A 19426-nucleotide genomic window follows, 5' to 3' on the forward strand; every position below is an offset into this window, starting at 1 on the left:
TTACTCACAACAGCTAACATATGTAAACGGCCAAGATGCCTCACAACTGATACATGGATCCAAAACTGTGGCATTTACACACAATGGAATTTTATTCAGCCTTAAATAAGCATGAAATTTTGTTGTTTGCAGGTAAATGGATGGAACTAGAGAACATCACCTTAAGTTAAATTAGTCAGGTTGGGGAAACCAAAGGCCACATGTTTTTTCTCACACATGCACTAGAGACCTGACACACATACAAGCAGTAGTATGAACAACAGGTCTAAGGGGAGCTCATTTATGAGAGAGAGAGGGTAAAAGGAGGAGGTTAACCAGGTCAATATGGTTGTTGTACTTTCTGTAGAGGAATGCAGAATTTTAAAAACTTTTGAAACTACCATAAGAAGGAGAATAAAGTAGAAAAGCAAAAAATCGAGGGAATGACCCAATTTGTGTTATAACGTGTACATATATATATATGCATAGAGCTATATATGTATGAGCAAATGTCACAATGAAACATCCCGTATAGCTATCTCAATTAAACAAACAAAAACGTGCGGGTCACCAGTGGCTCACACCCGCAGTCCCTGTGACTCAGAAGGGAGAGATAAGGAAGATCTTGGTTCAAACACAGCTTGGGCAAATAGTTTGCAAGACCCTGTCTCAAAAACACCTATCACAAAAAAAGGGCTGGTGAACTGCCTCAAGGTAGAGTCCCTGAGTTCAAGCCCCAGTTCTGCCCCCCACACTAAAACAAAATAAACACAAAAAGGGATTTTTGGTAACAGAAATGGAAAATAGGTCCTGTATAGGGAGTTGTTACTTGTGGGAGGGGTGAGGATATAAGGAAAGGGTGTAGGATATGGTATAAATATTATATACTCATGTATGAAAATGGAAAAACGAGACGTGATGAAACTATTCCAGGAATACGGTGAGAGAGAATAAAAGAGAACGTGGAGGGATGAATTCAACTATGGCATATTATAAGAACTTTGGCAAAAGTCACAATGTACCCCCACTACAGTAAGTTCGTTAAAACTCAGGAATGGAAAAAAAGTGTTTTTAATCATTGTGTTCATTTCACTGACCTTCACAGACAGAAGTTACACAACCAAACTTAATCGGCCAGTTTTCCCACAAACTAACACCCAAATGACTGACTATGCATGTTAGTTCTCATGACCTCATACCTCCTCACAAACATTACAGCACTGACATCACACTCACATCACCCAACAGCAGATGTGAGGAACAGAGCCCTGTGCTCCAAACACCTCTGAAAATAGCTGCACCAGCACAGGTAATCATTCAAACTCTCTGCATACATTTCCCTATCAAATAAGAAGGTTGGTCTAAATGACATATAAGGTCAGTTTGGCTTCTCCTATTCTACTAACATTTTCGGTCACTTTTGCTCAACTGGGCACTTCCCAAATGCCTGACCCACAGAAAATGAGTGAATTATGTTTTCTTGTTTACTATGCTAAAAGTTGGAGGAATTTGTTACACACATATAGGTAACTAACACATGGAAGATGACAGGCCCATCTGCTAACTACTGGTGGCATCCAAGAGGGCTCCATAAACTCAGGGGCTTACACTGAAAGCCCAGGGGCATCTTGACATCTGCCCGGCAATAAAGCATCTATGGCCTCTGCAAAAATCCTACCAGTGCATTTGCTGGGGTGCTGACAAAAAATGCTTCAATGATACATACATGCTAAGGGACCCAGGGCTCATGAACTCGTCCTCAACTCAGTCACTGCTAGAAGCGGGGGTATGGGAGTTGTTTATCTCACAGAGAAAGATCTCTGATCAAACATGCTCCTTAACTCACCTGAGTTTGTGGAATCTGAAATTCCAGTTGAACAGAAACCATGTGGTAATTTCCTGATAATCTGTGTCACTGCATAACTTTCTTTTTATCTGTAAATTAGAAAAACAAGAATTTTCAATGGAATTTGATTCAGCCACAATAAAGAATGAGATTTTATCCTTTGCAGAGAAATGGATGGAAATGGAGATTATCTTAAGTGAAATTAGCCAGGTTCTGAAACCAAACACTGCATGTTTTCTCTCAGATGTAGAATACAGGCCCAATAAATATACAAAGAGTGCTATGAAAAACAACTCAATCTGACGGGGAGTCCCTAATGGGAGGGAGAACATTTAAAAGAACGAAGTTAAGAATGTGAACGTATTTTCTATACATCAAAAATGGAAGGGGAATAAAGTAAAAAGGACAACAGGAAGGGATGAAACAATTAGGATCATAAGACGTATGTACATGGAAATGTCACAGTGAAACTCCCTATAGACCTATCTTAAACAAAAAAATATCATTTTTTTTCAAAAGAAGAAAACAGACCCAGTCCCACCAAACACAAACATATAAACTAATAAAAAACACAACACAAGAAAGGAAACCTGGTCTTGTCTCGCGGTCAGTTACATTGGGAGCAGGGAGGATTATTAGTAAATGGTTGTGAGGGTGAATAGGATGGAAATATTGTGTACTCATGTATGAAAATGGAAACATGAGACCTGTGAAACTATTCCAGGAATAGGGAGGGAGATAATAAAGGAAAATGATGGAAGGGATGATTTTAACTATGACATAGTGTAAAAAACTTTTGTAAATGTAACAACATATACCCAGTACAACAGTACTCAATAAACAATATTTCAAAAAAGAAAAACCATACCACTCCAGCACACCTTCTGTGCGTTGAGTATTTTCAACAGAGGCTTGTGGAAAATATTTGCAAGAGCTGGCTTTGAACTGCGATCCTCCTGTTTCTACCTGCTGAGGTGAGAGAAATGCAGGTATACGTCACGGGCAAACAGCCCAAATTTCAGGTACATTACTATGGGTTTTTTATCACATACCGATCCATTCCTAAACAATATAGTGATTGGTGTTGGATGGTTTGGCTCTGTGTATTCTTTTCGGGGTTCACTGTACTTCTTTAATCTAAAGATTTATAGAACTTTGACAGGAGGTGTTGCTAAAAGGGTAGAGCAACTGCTTTGCAAGTGAAAAGCATTGAGTTTCAACGCCAGTATTACCAGTCCCAACAGTTCCACCAAAACCAAAAAAGTTTACGAAGATCTCTACTGAGGCATGGTATCACCCGATCCTAGGATGCTCAGGTCACCCGTGTGCTCAGGCCACGTGTGCCCCGTATATCGAGGACCCAAATAAAAGAGAAGTCTTCCACACGAGACAGTGGCACCTACCTCCAGCTTCTCCATGCTTGGCTGGCTGTGCTACCATAGCAAGAGGCCAGGCAGGAGCTGCCTCGGGAATGTGTATGTTGCAGTGGCTGGGATCCCACTGTGACATCACAACCAAGTCTGTCCTGATTGGTCAGACCACGTAAGCACTGCCTCTATGGCCCCTCTCCCTTCAGTCTCCAGCCATTTGTGTGGCAGTTTCCTGGCAAGAACTTGTGATCTGGGAATTGCTTTTCTCCTCCACGTTCCCTCCTCAGATCATTCAAGGTTCAACTGGCATGACATTTCTGACTTCTTCCAAACTACTCCCAATCTGGACCCCACACTTTGGAGGACAGGAAGGCTTTCACCTGGTGAGTACACAAACACCTCAAGCCCTTTGAAGGTAAATAAGCCAGGAAAACTCCCTGAACCTTGGATGAGGCAACTTCCTTCTCAGAACTACATCTCCCATCATCTGGGAGGGTATTCCCTTAACTGACCCAAAATATCACAGAGTGAGGGCCTGGGGCTGTCTTCCAGCCTACAGTGTTCCTAACTTGAACAAAACACGCAAAAGCACACACTGGCTGCCAAGAGCCTCAAGGTGACCACAAGAATTCACTTCCTAACGACACAGAAATTACTTCACTTTGATCTGAGAAGTACACAGGCACACACACGCTATAGCCAAGGAATGCTTAGGGTTCTCTAGTGACTGAAAAGCTTACCACCTCTCGGAAGAATGGCAGATTTCAGGAACACCACAACCTATGGAAGAAACATGAAACTCTCAGCAAGGACATCCAAATCTGCAATGGTTCTCTGAGGGACATCACAGTTCACCTTTCATTCATGGAACCCAAGACATAAAGTCAGTGCCACACAAGGCTGTTCCTCAAGTGACTCGGGGAAGGAACCTATATTCTACCAACCAGTGTTGGGAAACTAAACAACAAATATCCCACACACACTCACACACAGAGAATGAGTGACATACTAATATTTATCTTGTATGTGAATTTCTTACATTCTATGGAGTTAATTACAACTTTGTGCAAGACCAGAAGTCATAGAACATCACCCAGCCTTGTTCGTTCCATCTATTTCCTCCACGTTAATGATAGATTTTGATTCAAAGACACTTCTGCATGCCTAAGCAGCGGATACACTCAAAGAGTGTGAAACAATTGGTAATATGAGAATTTATGACAAATAGCAAAGAAATTAATACATGAACAAATGAGAAATATTAAGCACACAGACAAAGACAGACACATACACACAAGAAAGGCACACAGAAAGGTAGACACAGACACCCAGGAACCTGGCCTCTATTCAACGCAAGTCGAATGTTATCTGCAAAGGCTGAAATCCTGGCGTTACCCTACTGAGGCGACACTTTAAGCACTTTCGGAAGGATCAAACTTAGAAAAACCCAAGAAGTGACATCACTTCCAACATTGTCCTTGGAAGGAAGACATACTACCACCATTATGCCAAGGAACAACTAAAGGCTAATCGAGAGTCAGTGTCTGAAGCCATCACTTGAACTCAAATCACTTCTAGCAGGGTAACGAGGCACATACATATATGCATCGTGATAGCCTCACATACCCTGCACATATTCAAGGATCCCTGAATCTTTCCTCCTCAGTGAATTGATTACAGTTTACCTAGGGAGTAACAACACAGAGGAAAACCCAAAATTACTGCCTTCCGAAGGAGCATTCCTGACTGGCATTATTAGGAACACAGCATCCACGGACAATGATCCAGGAACTATTTTCAACCGCACATGCGGCCCCACACACAAACACACCCACACAATGAATGTGACCCATGAATATTAACTACTTTGTGTAAGTCAATTTCTGGGCTTTCATCAAAAAAAAGTACCTTTCAGCAGAACCCATACTTATGAACACCTGGAAACACCGGTGAATGAGGTGAATTCCTTCCAACCTTCACTGCCTGTGCTTTGATGTACTCTGCAGACCAGAGAAGAATTAATATCAGATCAACAGGTGTCTGTGCTGTGCCTCCATGGAACCTTTTCCTCCCTTGCCAGTCCACTAGAACCACACCTTGAGATGACGTGGTGAGGAATAGAAGCAGAAACCAAGGCTCCAGAATGGGGAAATCATTGCCAGGTATACATCTGACTGAAATTAATACCGAGAATATACTCAAAAACTAAATTCCCGTAAAAATCAGTGACCCAATGAAGAAATACACGAATGAACTTAACAGAGCTTGTTCCAAGGCAGAAGTCCAAAGGACCTACAACTACATAAAGAAATGCTCACCATCGCTCGTCAGAAAGAAAACAAAAATGAAAACCATACCAAGATTCCAAACCACTCCCATTGTAATGGCTATCAAGAATACAAACAGCTAATGTTTTCAAGGATGTCTAAAAAAAAGGAACCCTCATATGCAGTTAGTGGGAATGCAAATTAGTACAACAACTGTGGAAAACAATATGGAGGCTTCTCGATACTCAAAGTAGAATTGCTGTGTGATCCAGCATTATCATTCATAGGGATATACCTGAATGAATGCAAGCCAGGTAACAATACAGACACCTGCACATCCGTGTTTACTGCAGCATTACTCACAACAGCTAACATATGTAAACGGCCAAGATGACTCACAACTGATACCTGGATCCAAAACTGTGGCATTTACACACAATGGAATTTTATTCAGCCTTAAATAAGCATGAAATTTTGTTGTTTGCAGGTAAATGGATGGAACTAGAGAACATCACCTTAAGTTAAATTAGTCAGGTTGGGGAAACCAAAGGCCACATGTTTTTTCTCACACATGCACTAGAGACCTGACACACATACAAGCAGTAGTATGAACAACAGGTCTAAGGGGAGCTCATTTATGAGAGAGAGAGGGTAAAAGGAGGAGGTTAACCAGGTCAATATGGTTGTTGTACTTTCTGTAGAGGAATGCAGAATTTTAAAAACTTTTGAAACTACCATAAGAAGGAGAATAAAGTAGAAAAGCAAAAAATCGAGGGAATGACCCAATTTGTGTTATAACGTGTACATATATATATATGCATAGAGCTATATATGTATGAGCAAATGTCACAATGAAACATCCCGTATAGCTATCTCAATTAAACAAACAAAAACGTGCGGGTCACCAGTGGCTCTCACCCGCAGTCCCTGTGACTCAGAAGGGAGAGATAAGGAAGATCTTGGTTCAAACACAGCTTGGGCAAATAGTTTGCAAGACCCTGTCTCAGAAACACCTATCACAAAAAAACGGCTGGTGAACTGCCTCAAGGTAGAGTCCCTGAGTTCAAGCCCCAGTTCTGCCCCCCACACTAAAACAAAATAAACACAAAAAGGGATTTTTGGTAACAGAAATGGAAAATAGGTCCTGTATAGGGAGTTGTTACTTGTGGGAGGGGTGAGGATATAAGGAAAGGGTGTAGGATATGGTATAAATATTATATACTCAGGTATGAAAATGGAAAAACGAGACGTGATGAAACTATTCCAGGAATACGGTGAGAGAGAATTACGGAGAATGTGGAGGGATGAATTCAACTATGGCATATTATAAGAACTTTGGCAAAAGTCACAATGTACCCCCACTACAGTAAGTTTGTTAAAACTCAGGAATGGAAAAAAGTGTTTTTAATCATTGTGTTCATTTCACTGACCTTCACAGACAGAAGTTACACAACCAAACTGAATCGGCCAGGTTTCCCACAAACTAACACCCAAATGACTGACTATGCATGTTAGTTCTCATGACCTCATACCTCCTCACAAACATTATAGCACTGACATCACACTCACATCACCCAACAGCAGATGTGAGGAACAGAGCCCTGTGCTCCAAACACCTCTGAAAATAGCTGCACCAGCACAGGTAATCATTCAAACTCTCTGCATACATTTCCCTATCAAATAAGAAGGTTCGTCTAAATGACATATAAGGTCAGTTTGGCTTCTCCTATTCTACTAACATTTTGGGTCACTTTTGCTCAACTGGGCACTTCCCAAATGCCTGACCCACAGAAAATGAGAGAATTATGTTTTCTTGTTTACTATGCTAAAAGTTGGAGGAATTTGTTACACACATATAGGTAACTAACACATGGAAGATGACAGGCCCATCTGCTAACTACTGGTGGCATCCAAGAGGCCTCCATAAACTCAGGGGCTTACACTGAAAGCCCAGGGGCATCTTGACATCTGCCCTGCAATAAAGCATCTATGGCCTCTGCAAAAATCCTACCAGTGCATTTGCTGGGGTGCTGACAAAAAATGCTTCAATGATACATACATGCTAAGGGACCCAGGGCTCATGAACTCGTCCTCAACTCAGTCACTGCTAGAAGCGGGGGTATTGGAGTTGTTTATCTCACAGAGAAAGATCTCTGATCAAACATGCTCCTTAACTCACCTGAGTTTGTGGAATCTGAAATTCCAGTGGAACAGAAACCATGTGGTAATTTCCTGATAATCTGTGTCACTGCATAACTTTCTTTTTATCTGTAAATTAGAAAAACAAGAATTTTCAATGGAATTTGATTCAGCCACAATAAAGAATGAGATTTTATCCTTTGCAGAGAAATGGATGGAAATGGACATTATCTTAAGTGAAATTAGCCAGGTTCTGAAACCAAACACTGCATGTTTTCTCTCAGATGTAGAATATAGGCCCAATAAATATAGAAAGAGTGCTATGAAAAACAACTCAATCTGACGGGGAGTCCCTAATGGGAGGGAGAACATTTAAAAGAACGAAGTTAAGAATGTGAATACGGTCGGTTGATGTATTTTCTATCCATCAAAAATGGAAGGGGAATAAAGTAAAAAGGACAACAGGAAGGGATGAAACAATTAGGATCATAAGACGTATGTACATGGAAATGTCACAGTGAAACTCCCTATAGACCTATCTTCAACAAAAAAATATCATTTTTTTTCAAAAGAAGAAAACAGACCCAGTCCCACCAAACACAAACATATAAACTAATAAAAAACACAACACAAGAAAGGAAACCTGGTCTTGTCTCGCGGTTAGTTACATTGGGAGCAGGGAGGATTATTAGTAAATGGTTGTGAGGGTGAATAAGATGGAAATATTGTGTACTCATGTATGAAAATGGAAACATGAGACCTGTGAAACTATTCCAGGAATAGGGAGGGAGATAATAAAGGAAAATGATGGAAGGGATGATTTTAACTATGACATAGTGTAAAAAACTTTTGTAAATGTAACAACATATACCCAGTACAACAGTACTCAATAAACAATATTTCAAAAAAGAAACACCATACCACTCCAGCACACCTTCTGTGCGTTGAGTATTTTCAACAGAGGCTTGTGGAAAACATTTGCAAGAGCTGGCTTTGAACTGCGATCCTCCTGTTTCTACCTGCTGAGGTGAGAGAAATGCAGGTATACGTCACGGGCAAACAGCCCAAATTTCAGGTACATTACTATGGGTTTTTTATCACATACCGATCCATTCCTAAACAATATAGTGATTGGTGTTGGATGGTTTGGCTCTGTTTATTCTTTTCGGGGTTCACTGTACTTCTTTAATCTAAAGATTTATAGAACTTTGACAGGAGGTGTTGCTAAAAGGGTAGAGCAACTGCTTTGCAAGTGAAAAGAATTGAGTTTCAACGCCAGTATTACCAGTCCCAACAGTTCCACCAAAACCAAAAAAGTTTATGAAGATCTCTACTGAGGAATGGTATCACCCGATCCTAGGATGCTCAGGTCACCCGTGTGCTCAGGCCACGTGTGCCCCGTATATCGAGGACCCAAATAAAAGAGAAGTCTTCCACACGAGACAGTGGCACCTACCTCCAGCTTCTCCATGCTTGGCTGGCTGTGCTACCATAGCAAGAGGCCAGGCAGGAGCTGCCTCGGGAATGTGTATGTTGCAGTGGCTGGGATCCCACTGTGACATCACAACCAAGTCTGTCCTGATTGGTCAGACCACGTAAGCACTGCCTCTATGGCCCCTCTCCCTTCAGTCTCCAGCCATTTGTGTGGCAGTTTCCTGGCAAGAACTTGTGATCTGGGAATTGCTTTTCTCCTCCACGTTCCCTCCTCAGATCATTCAAGGTTCAACTGGCATGACATTTCTGACTTCTTCCAAACTACTCCCAATCTGGACCCCACACTTTGGAGGACAGGAAGGCTTTCACCTGGTGAGTACACAAACACCTCAAGCCCTTTGAAGGTAAATAAGCCAGGAAAACTCCCTGAACCTTGGATGAGGCAACTTCCTTCTCAGAACTACATCTCCCATCATCTGGGAGGGTATTCCCTTAACTGACCCAAAATATCACAGAGTGAGGGCCTGGGGCTGCCTTCCAGCCTACAGTGTTCCTCACTTGAACAAAACACGCAAAAGCACACACTGGCTGCCAAGAGCCTCAAGGTGACCACAAGAATTCACTTCCTAACGACACAGAAATTACTTCACTTTGATCTGAGAAGTACACAGGCACACACACGCTATAGCCAAGGAATGCTTAGGGTTCTCTAGTGACTGAAATGCTTACCACCTCTCGGAAGAATGGCAGATTTCAGGAACACCACAACCTATGGAAGAAACATGAAACTCTCAGGAAGGACATTCAAATCTGCAATGGTTCTCTGAGGGACATCACAGTTCACCTTTCATTCATGGAACCCAAGACATAAAGTCAGTGCCACACAAGGCTGTTCCTCAAGTGACTTGGGGAAGGAACCTATATTCTACCAACCAGTGTTGGGAAACTAAACAACAAACATCCCACACACACTCACACACAGAGAATGAGTGACATACTAATATTTATCTTGTATGTGAATTTCTTACATTCTATGGAGTTAATTACAACTTTGTGCAAGACCAGAAGTCATAGAACATCACCCAGCCTTGTTCGTTCCATCTATTTCCTCAACGTTAATGATAGATTTTGATTCAAAGACACTTGTGCATGCCTAAGCAGCGGATACACTCAAAGAGTGTGAAACAATTGGTAATATGAGAATTTATGACAAATAGCAAAGAAATTAATACATGAACAAATGAGAAATATTAAGCACACAGACAAAGACAGACACATACACACAAGAAAGGCACACAGAAAGGTAGACACAGACACCCAAGAACCTGGCCTCTATTCAACGCAAGTCGAATGTTATCTGCAAAGGCTGAAATCCTGGCGTTACCCTACTGAGGCGACACTTTAAGCACTTTAGGAAGGATCAAACTTAGAAAAACCCAAGAAGTGACATCAGTTCCAACATTGTCCTTGGAAGGAAGACATACTACCACCATTATGCCAAGGAACAACTAAAGGCTAATCGAGAGTCAGTGTCCGAAGCCATCACTTGAACTCAAATCACTTCTAGCAGGGTAACGAGGCACATACATATATGCAACACGATAGCCTCACATACCCTGCACATATTCAAGGATCCCTGAATCTTTCCTTCTCAGTGAATTGATTACAGTTTACCTAGGGAGTAACAACACAGAGAAAAACCGAAAATTACTGCCTTCCGAAGGAGCATTCCTGACTGGCATTATTAGGAACACAGCATCCACGGACAATGATCCAGGAACTATTTTCAACCACACATGCGGCCCCACACACAAACACACCCACACAATGAATGTGACCCATGAATATTAACTACTTTGTGGAAGTCAATTTCTGGGCTTTCATCAAAAAAAAGTACCTTTCAGCAGAACCCATACTTATGAACACCTGGAAACACCGGTGAATGAGGTGAATTCCTTCCAACCTTCACTGCCTGTGCTTTGATGTACTCTGCAGACCAGAGAAGAATTTATATCAGATCAACAGGTGTCTGTGCTGTGCCTCCATGGAACCTTTTCCTCCCTTGCCAGTCCACTAGAACCACACCTTGAGATCACGTGGTGAGGAATAGAAGCAGAAACCAAGGCTCCAGAATGGGGAAATCTTTGCCAGGTATACATCTGACTGAAATTAATACCGAGAATATACTCAAAAACTAAATTCCCGTAAAAATCAGTGACCCAATGAAGAAATACACAAATGAACTTAACAGAGCTTGTTCCAAGGCAGAAGTCCAAAGGACCTACAACTACATAAAGAAATGCTCACCATCGCTCGTCAGAAAGAAAACAAAAATGAAAACCATACCAAGATTCCAAACCACTCCCATTGTAATGGCTATCAAGAATACAAACAACTAATGTTTTCAAGGATGTCTAAAAAAAAGGAACCCTCATATGCAGTTAGTGGGAATGCAAATTAGTACAACAACTGTGGAAAACAATATGGAGGCTTCTCGAACCTCAAAGTAGAATTGCTGTGTGATCCAGCATTATCATTCATAGGGATATACCTGAATGAATGCAAGCCAGGTAACAATACAGACACCTGCACATCCATGTTTACTGCAGCATTATTCACAACAGCTAACATATGTAAACAGCCAAGATGCCTCTCAACTGACACATGGATTCAAAACTGTGGCATTTACACACAATGGAATTTTATTCAGCCTTAAATAAGCATGAAGTTTTGTTGTTTGCAGGTAAATGGATGGAACTAGAGAACATCACCTTAAGTTAAATTAGTCAGGTTGGGGAAACCAAAGGCCACATGTTTTTTCTCACACATGCACTAGAGACCTGACACACATACAAGCAGTAGTATGAACAACAGGTCTAAGGGGAGCTCATTTACGAGAGAGAGAGGGTAAAAGGAGGAGGTTAACCAGGTCAATATGGTTGTTGTGCTTTCTGTAGAGGAATGCAGAATTTTAAAAACTTTTGAAACTACCATAAGAAGGAGAATAAAGTAGAAAAGCAAAAAATAGAGGGAATGACCCAATTTGTGTTATAACGTGTACATATATATATATGCATAGAGCTATATATGTATGAGCAAATGTCACAATGAAACATCCCGTATAGCTATCTTAATTAAACAAACAAAAACGTGCGGGTCACCAGTGGCTCACACCCGCAGTCCCTGTGACTCAGAACGGAGAGATAAGGAAGATCTTGGTTCAAACACAGCTTGGGCAAATAGTTTGCAAGACCCTGTCTCAGAAACACCTATCACAAAAAAACGGCTGGTGAACTGCCTCAAGGTAGAGTCCCTGAGTTCAAGCCCCAGTTCTGCCCCCCACACTAAAACAAAATAAACACAAAAAGGGATTTTTGGTAACAGAAATAAAAATAGGTCCTGTATAGGGAGTTGTTACTTGTCGGAGGGGTGAGGATATAAGGAAAGGGTGTAGGATATGGTATAAATATTATATACTCATGTATGAAAATGGAAAAACGAGACGTGATGAAACTATTCCAGGAATACGGTGAGAGAGAATAAAGGAGAATGTGGAGGGATGAATTCAACTATGGCATATTATAAGAACTTTGGCAAAAGTCACAATGTACCCCCACTACAGTAAGTTTGTTAAAACTCAGGAATGGAAAAAAGTGTTTTTAATCATTGTGTTCATTTCACTGACCTTCACAGACAGAAGTTACACAACCAAACTGAATCGGCCAGGTTTCCCACAAACTAACACCCAAATGACTGACTATGCATGTTAGTTCTCATGACCTCATACCTCCTCACAAACATTATAGCACTGACATCACACTCACATCACCCAACAGCAGATGTGAGGAACAGAGCCCTGTGCTCCAAACACCTCTGAAAATAGCTGCACCAGCACAGGTAATCATTCAAACTCTCTGCATACATTTCCCTATCAAATAAGAAGGTTCGTCTAAATGACATATAAGGTCAGTTTGGCTTCTCCTATTCTACTAACATTTTGGGTCACTTTTGCTCAACTGGGCACTTCCCAAATGCCTGACCCACAGAAAATGAGTGAATTATGTTTTCTTGTTTACTATGCTAAAAGTTGGAGGAATTTGTTACACACATATAGGTTAACTAACACATGGAAGATGACAGGCCCATCTGCTAACTACTGGTGGCATCCAAGAGGCCTCCATAAACTCAGGGGCTTACACTGAAAGCCCAGGGGCATCTTGACATCTGCCCTGCAATAAAGCATCTATGGCCTCTGCAAAAATCCTACCAGTGCATTTGCTGGGGTGCTGACAAACAATGCTTCAATGATACATACATGCTAAGGGACCCAGGGCTCATGAACTCGTCCTCAACTCAGTCACTGCTAGAAGCGGGGGTATTGGAGTTGTTTATCTCACAGAGAAAGATCTCTGATCAAACATGCTCCTTAACTCACCTGAGTTTGTGGAATCTGAAATTCCAGTGGAACAGAAACCATGTGGTAATTTCCTGATAATCTGTGTCACTGCATAACTTTCTTTTTATCTGTAAATTAGAAAAACAAGAATTTTCAATGGAATTTGATTCAGCCACAATAAAGAATGAGATTTTATCCTTTGCAGAGAAATGGATGGAAATGGACATTATCTTAAGTGAAATTAGCCAGGTTCTGAAACCAAACACTGCATGTTTTCTCTCAGATGTAGAATATAGGCCCAATAAATATAGAAAGAGTGCTATGAAAAACAACTCAATCTGACGGGGAGTCCCTAATGGGAGGGAGAACATTTAAAAGAACGAAGTTAAGAATGTGAATACGGTCGGTTGATGTATTTTCTATCCATCAAAAATGGAAGGGGAATAAAGTAAAAAGGACAACAGGAAGGGATGAAACAATTAGGATCATAAGACGTATGTACATGGAAATGTCACAGTGAAACTCCCTATAGACCTATCTTCAACAAAAAAATATCATTTTTTTTCAAAAGAAGAAAACAGACCCAGTCCCACCAAACACAAACATATAAACTAATAAAAAACACAACACAAGAAAGGAAACCTGGTCTTGTCTCGCGGTTAGTTACATTGGGAGCAGGGAGGATTATTAGTAAATGGTTGTGAGGGTGAATAAGATGGAAATATTGTGTACTCATGTATGAAAATGGAAACATGAGACCTGTGAAACTATTCCAGGAATAGGGAGGGAGATAATAAAGGAAAATGATGGAAGGGATGATTTTAACTATGACATAGTGTAAAAAACTTTTGTAAATGTAACAACATATACCCAGTACAACAGTACTCAATAAACAATATTTCAAAAAAGAAACACCATACCACTCCAGCACACCTTCTGTGCATTGAGTATTTTCAACAGAGGCTTGTGGAAAACATTTGCAAGAGCTGGCTTTGAACTGCGATCCTCCTGTTTCTACCTGCTGAGGTGAGAGAAATGCAGGTATACGTCACGGGCAAACAGCCCAAATTTCAGGTACATTACTATGGGTTTTTTATCACATACCGATCCATTCCTAAACAATATAGTGATTGGTGTTGGATCGTTTGGCTCTGTTTATTCTTTTCGGGGTTCACTGTACTTCTTTAATCTAAAGATTTATAGAACTTTGACAGGAGGTGTTGCTAAAAGGGTAGAGCAACTGCTTTGCAAGTGAAAAGCATTGAGTTTCAACGCCAGTATTACCAGTCCCAACAGTTCCACCAAAACCAAAAAAGTTTATGAAGATCTCTACTGAGGAATGGTATCACCCGATCCTAGGATGCTCAGGTCACCCGTGTGCTCAGGCCACGTGTGCCCCGTATATCGAGGACCCAAATAAAAGAGAAGTCTTCCACACGAGACAGTGGCACCTACCTCCAGCTTCTCCATGCTTGGCTGGCTGCGCTACCATAGCAAGAGGCCAGGCAGGAGCTGCCTCGGGAATGTGTATGTTGCAGTGGCTGGGATCCCACTGTGACATCACAGCCAAGTCTGTCCTGATTGGTCAGACCACGTAAGCACTGCCTCTATGGCCCCTCTCCCTTCAGTCTCCAGCCATTTGTGTGGCAGTTTCCTGGCAAGAACTTGTGATCTGGGAATTGCTTTTCTCCTCCACGTTCCCTCCTCAGATCATTCAAGGTTCAACTGGCATGACATTTCTGACTTCTTCCAAACTACTCCCAATCTGGACCCCACACTTTGGAGGACAGGAAGGCTTTCACCTGGTGAGTACACAAACACCTCAAGCCCTTTGAAGGTAAATAAGCCAGGAAAACTCCCTGAACCTTGGATGAGGCAACTTCCTTCTCAGAACTACATCTCCCATCATCTGGGAGGGTATTCCCTTAACTGACCCAAAATATCACAGAGTGAGGGCCTGGGGCTGTCTTCCAGCCTACAGTGTTACTAACTTGAACAAAACACGCAAAAGCACACACTGGCTGCCAAGAGCCTCAAGGTGACCACAAGAATTCACTTCCTAATGACACAGAAATTACTTCACTTTGATCTGAGAAGTACACAGGCACACACACGCTATAGCCAAGGAATGCTTAGGGTTCTCTAGTGACTGAAATGCTTACCACCTCTCGGAAGAATGGCAGATTTCAGGAACACCACAACCTATGGAAGAAACATGAAACTCTCAGGAAGGACATTCAAATCTGCAATGGTTCTCTGAGGGACATCACAGTTCACCTTTCATTCATGGAACCCAAGACATAAAGTCAGTGCCACACAAGGCTGTTCCTCAAGTGACTTGGGGAAGGAACCTATATTCTACCAACCAGTGTTGGGAAACTAAACAACAAACATCCCACACACACTCACACACAGAGAATGAGTGACATACTAATATTTATCTTGTATGTGAATTTCTTACATTCTATGGAGTTAATTACAACTTTGTGCAAGACCAGAAGTCATAGAACATCACCCAGCCTTGTTCGTTCCATCTATTTCCTCAACGTTAATCATAGATTTTGATTCAAAGACACTTCTGCATGCCTAAGCAGCGGATACACTCAAAGAGTGTGAAACAATTGGTAATATGAGAATTTATGACAAATAGCAAAGAAATTAATACATGAACAAATGAGGAATATTAAGCACACAGACAAAGACAGACACATACACACAAGAAAGGCACACAGAAAGGTAGACACAGACACCCAGGAGCCTGGCCTCTATTCAACGCAAGTCGAATGTTATCTGCAAAGGCTGAAATCCTGGCGTTACCCTACTGAGGCGACACTTTAAGCACTTTAGGAAGGATCAAACTTAGAAAAACCCAAGAAGTGACATCAGTTCCAACATTGTCCTTGGAAGGAAGACATACTACCACCATTATGCCAAGGAACAACTAAAGGCTAACCGAGAGTCAGTGTCCGAAGCCATCACTTGAACTCAAATCACTTATAGCAGGGTAACGAGGCACATCCATATCTGCATCACGTTAGCCTCACATACCCTGCACATATTCAAGGATCCCTGAATCTTTCCTCCTCAGTGAATTGATTACTGTTTACCTAGGGAGTAACAACACAGAGAAAAACCCAAAATTACTGCCTTCCGAAGGAACATTCCTGACTGGCATTATTAGGAACACAGCATCCACGGACAATGATCCAGGAACTATTTTCAACCACACATGCGGCCCCACACACAAACACACCCACACAATGAATGTGACCCATGAATATTAACTACTTTGTGGAAGTCAATTTCTGGGCTTTCATCAAAAAAAGTACCTTTGAGCACAACCCATACTTATGAACACCTGGAAACACCGGTGAATGAGGTGAATTCCTTCCAACCTTCACTGCCTGTGCTTTGATGTACTCTGCAGACCAGAGAAGAATTTATATCAGATCAACAGGTGTCTGTGCTGTGCCTCCATGGAACCTTTTCCTCCCTTGCCAGTCCACTAGAACCACACCTTGAGATGACGTGGTGAGGAATAGAAGCAGAAACCAAGGCTCCAGAATGGGGAAATCTTTGCCAGGTATACATCTGACTGAAATTAATACCGAGAATATACTCAAAAACTAAATTCCCGTAAAAATCAGTGACCCAGTGAAGAAATACACAAATGAACTTAACAGAGCTTGTTCCAAGGCAGAAGTCCAAAGGACCTACAACTACATAAAGAAATGCTCACCATCGCTCGTCAGAAAGAAAACAAAAATGAAAACCATACCAAGATTCCAAACCACTCCCATTGTAATGGCTATCAAGAATACAAACAACTAATGTTTTCAAGGATGTCTAAAAAAAAGGAACCCTCATATGCAGTTAGTGGGAATGCAAATTAGTACAACAACTGTGGAAAACAATATGGAGGCTTCTCGAACCTCAAAGTAGAATTGCTGTGTGATCCAGCATTATCATTCATAGGGATATACCTGAATGAATGTAAGCCAGGTAACAATACAGACACCTGCACATCCATGTTTACTGCAGCATTATTCACAACAGCTAACATATGTAAACAGCCAAGATGCCTCTCAACTGACACATGGATTCAAAACTGTGGCATTTACACACAATGGAATTTTATTCAGCCTTAAATAAGCATGAAGTTTTGTTGTTTGCAGGTAAATGGATGGAACTAGAGAACATCACCTTAAGTTAAATTAGTCAGGTTGGGGAAACCAAAGGCCACATGTTTTTTCTCACACATGCACTAGAGACCTGACACACATACAAGCAGTAGTATGAACAACAGGTCTAAGGGGAGCTCATTTACGAGAGAAAGAGGGTAAAAGGAGGAGGTTAACCAGGTCAATATGGTTGTTGTGCTTTCTGTAGAGGAATGCAGAATTTTAAAAACTTTTGAAACTACCATAAGAAGGAGAATAAAGTAGAAAAGCAAAAAATAGAGGGAATGACCCAATTTGTGTTATAACGTGTACATATATATATATGCATAGAGCTATATATGTATGAGCAAATGTCACAATGAAACATCCCGTATAGCTATCTTAATTAAACAAACAAAAACGTGCGGGTCACCAGTGGCTCACACCCGCAGTCCCTGTGACTCAGAACGGAGAGATAAGGAAGATCTTGGTTCAAACACAGCTTGGGCAAATAGTTTGCAAGACCCTGTCTCAGAAACACCTATCACAAAAAAACGGCTGGTGAACTGCCTCAAGGTAGAGTCCCTGAGTTCAAGCCCCAGTTCTGCCCCCCACACTAAAACAAAATAAACACAAAAAGGGATTTTTGGTAACAGAAATAAAAATAGGTCCTGTATAGGGAGTTGTTACTTGTCGGAGGGGTGAGGATATAAGGAAAGGGTGTAGGATATGGTATAAATATTATATACTCATGTATGAAAATGGAAAAACGAGACGTGATGAAACTATTCCAGGAATACGGTGAGAGAGAATTACGGAGAATGTGGAGGGATGAATTCAACTATGGCATATTATAAGAACTTTGGCAAAAGTCACAATGTACCCCCACTACAGTAAGTTTGTTAAAACTCAGGAATGGAAAAAAGTGTTTTTAATCATTGTGTTCATTTCACTGACCTTCACAGACAGAAGTTACACAACCAAACTGAATCGGCCAGGTTTCCCACAAACTAACACCCAAATGACTGACTATGCATGTTAGTTCTCATGACCTCATACCTCCTCACAAACATTATAGCACTGACATCACACTCACATCACCCAACAGCAGATGTGAGGAACAGAGCCCTGTGCTCCAAACACCTCTGAAAATAGCTGCACCAGCACAGGTAATCATTCAAACTCTCTGCATACATTTCCCTATCAAATAAGAAGGTTCGTCTAAATGACATATAAGGTCAGTTTGGCTTCTCCTATTCTACTAACATTTTGGGTCACTTTTGCTCAACTGGGCACTTCCCAAATGCCTGACCCACAGAAAATGAGTGAATTATGTTTTCTTGTTTACTATGCTAAAAGTTGGAGGAATTTGTTACACACATATAGGTTAACTAACACATGGAAGATGACAGGCCCATCTGCTAACTACTGGTGGCATCCAAGAGGCCTCCATAAACTCAGGGGCTTACACTGAAAGCCCAGGGGCATCTTGACATCTGCCCTGCAATAAAGCATCTATGGCCTCTGCAAAAATCCTACCAGTGCATTTGCTGGGGTGCTGACAAACAATGCTTCAATGATACATACATGCTAAGGGACCCAGGGCTCATGAACTCGTCCTCAACTCAGTCACTGCTAGAAGCGGGGGTATTGGAGTTGTTTATCTCACAGAGAAAGATCTCTGATCAAACATGCTCCTTAACTCACCTGAGTTTGTGGAATCTGAAATTCCAGTGGAACAGAAACCATGTGGTAATTTCCTGATAATCTGTGTCACTGCATAACTTTCTTTTTATCTGTAAATTAGAAAAACAAGAATTTTCAATGGAATTTGA

The sequence above is a fragment of the Castor canadensis genome, chromosome 14, assembly GCF_047511655.1.
Source record: "Castor canadensis chromosome 14, mCasCan1.hap1v2, whole genome shotgun sequence".
Classification (NCBI taxonomy): domain Eukaryota; kingdom Metazoa; phylum Chordata; class Mammalia; order Rodentia; family Castoridae; genus Castor; species Castor canadensis.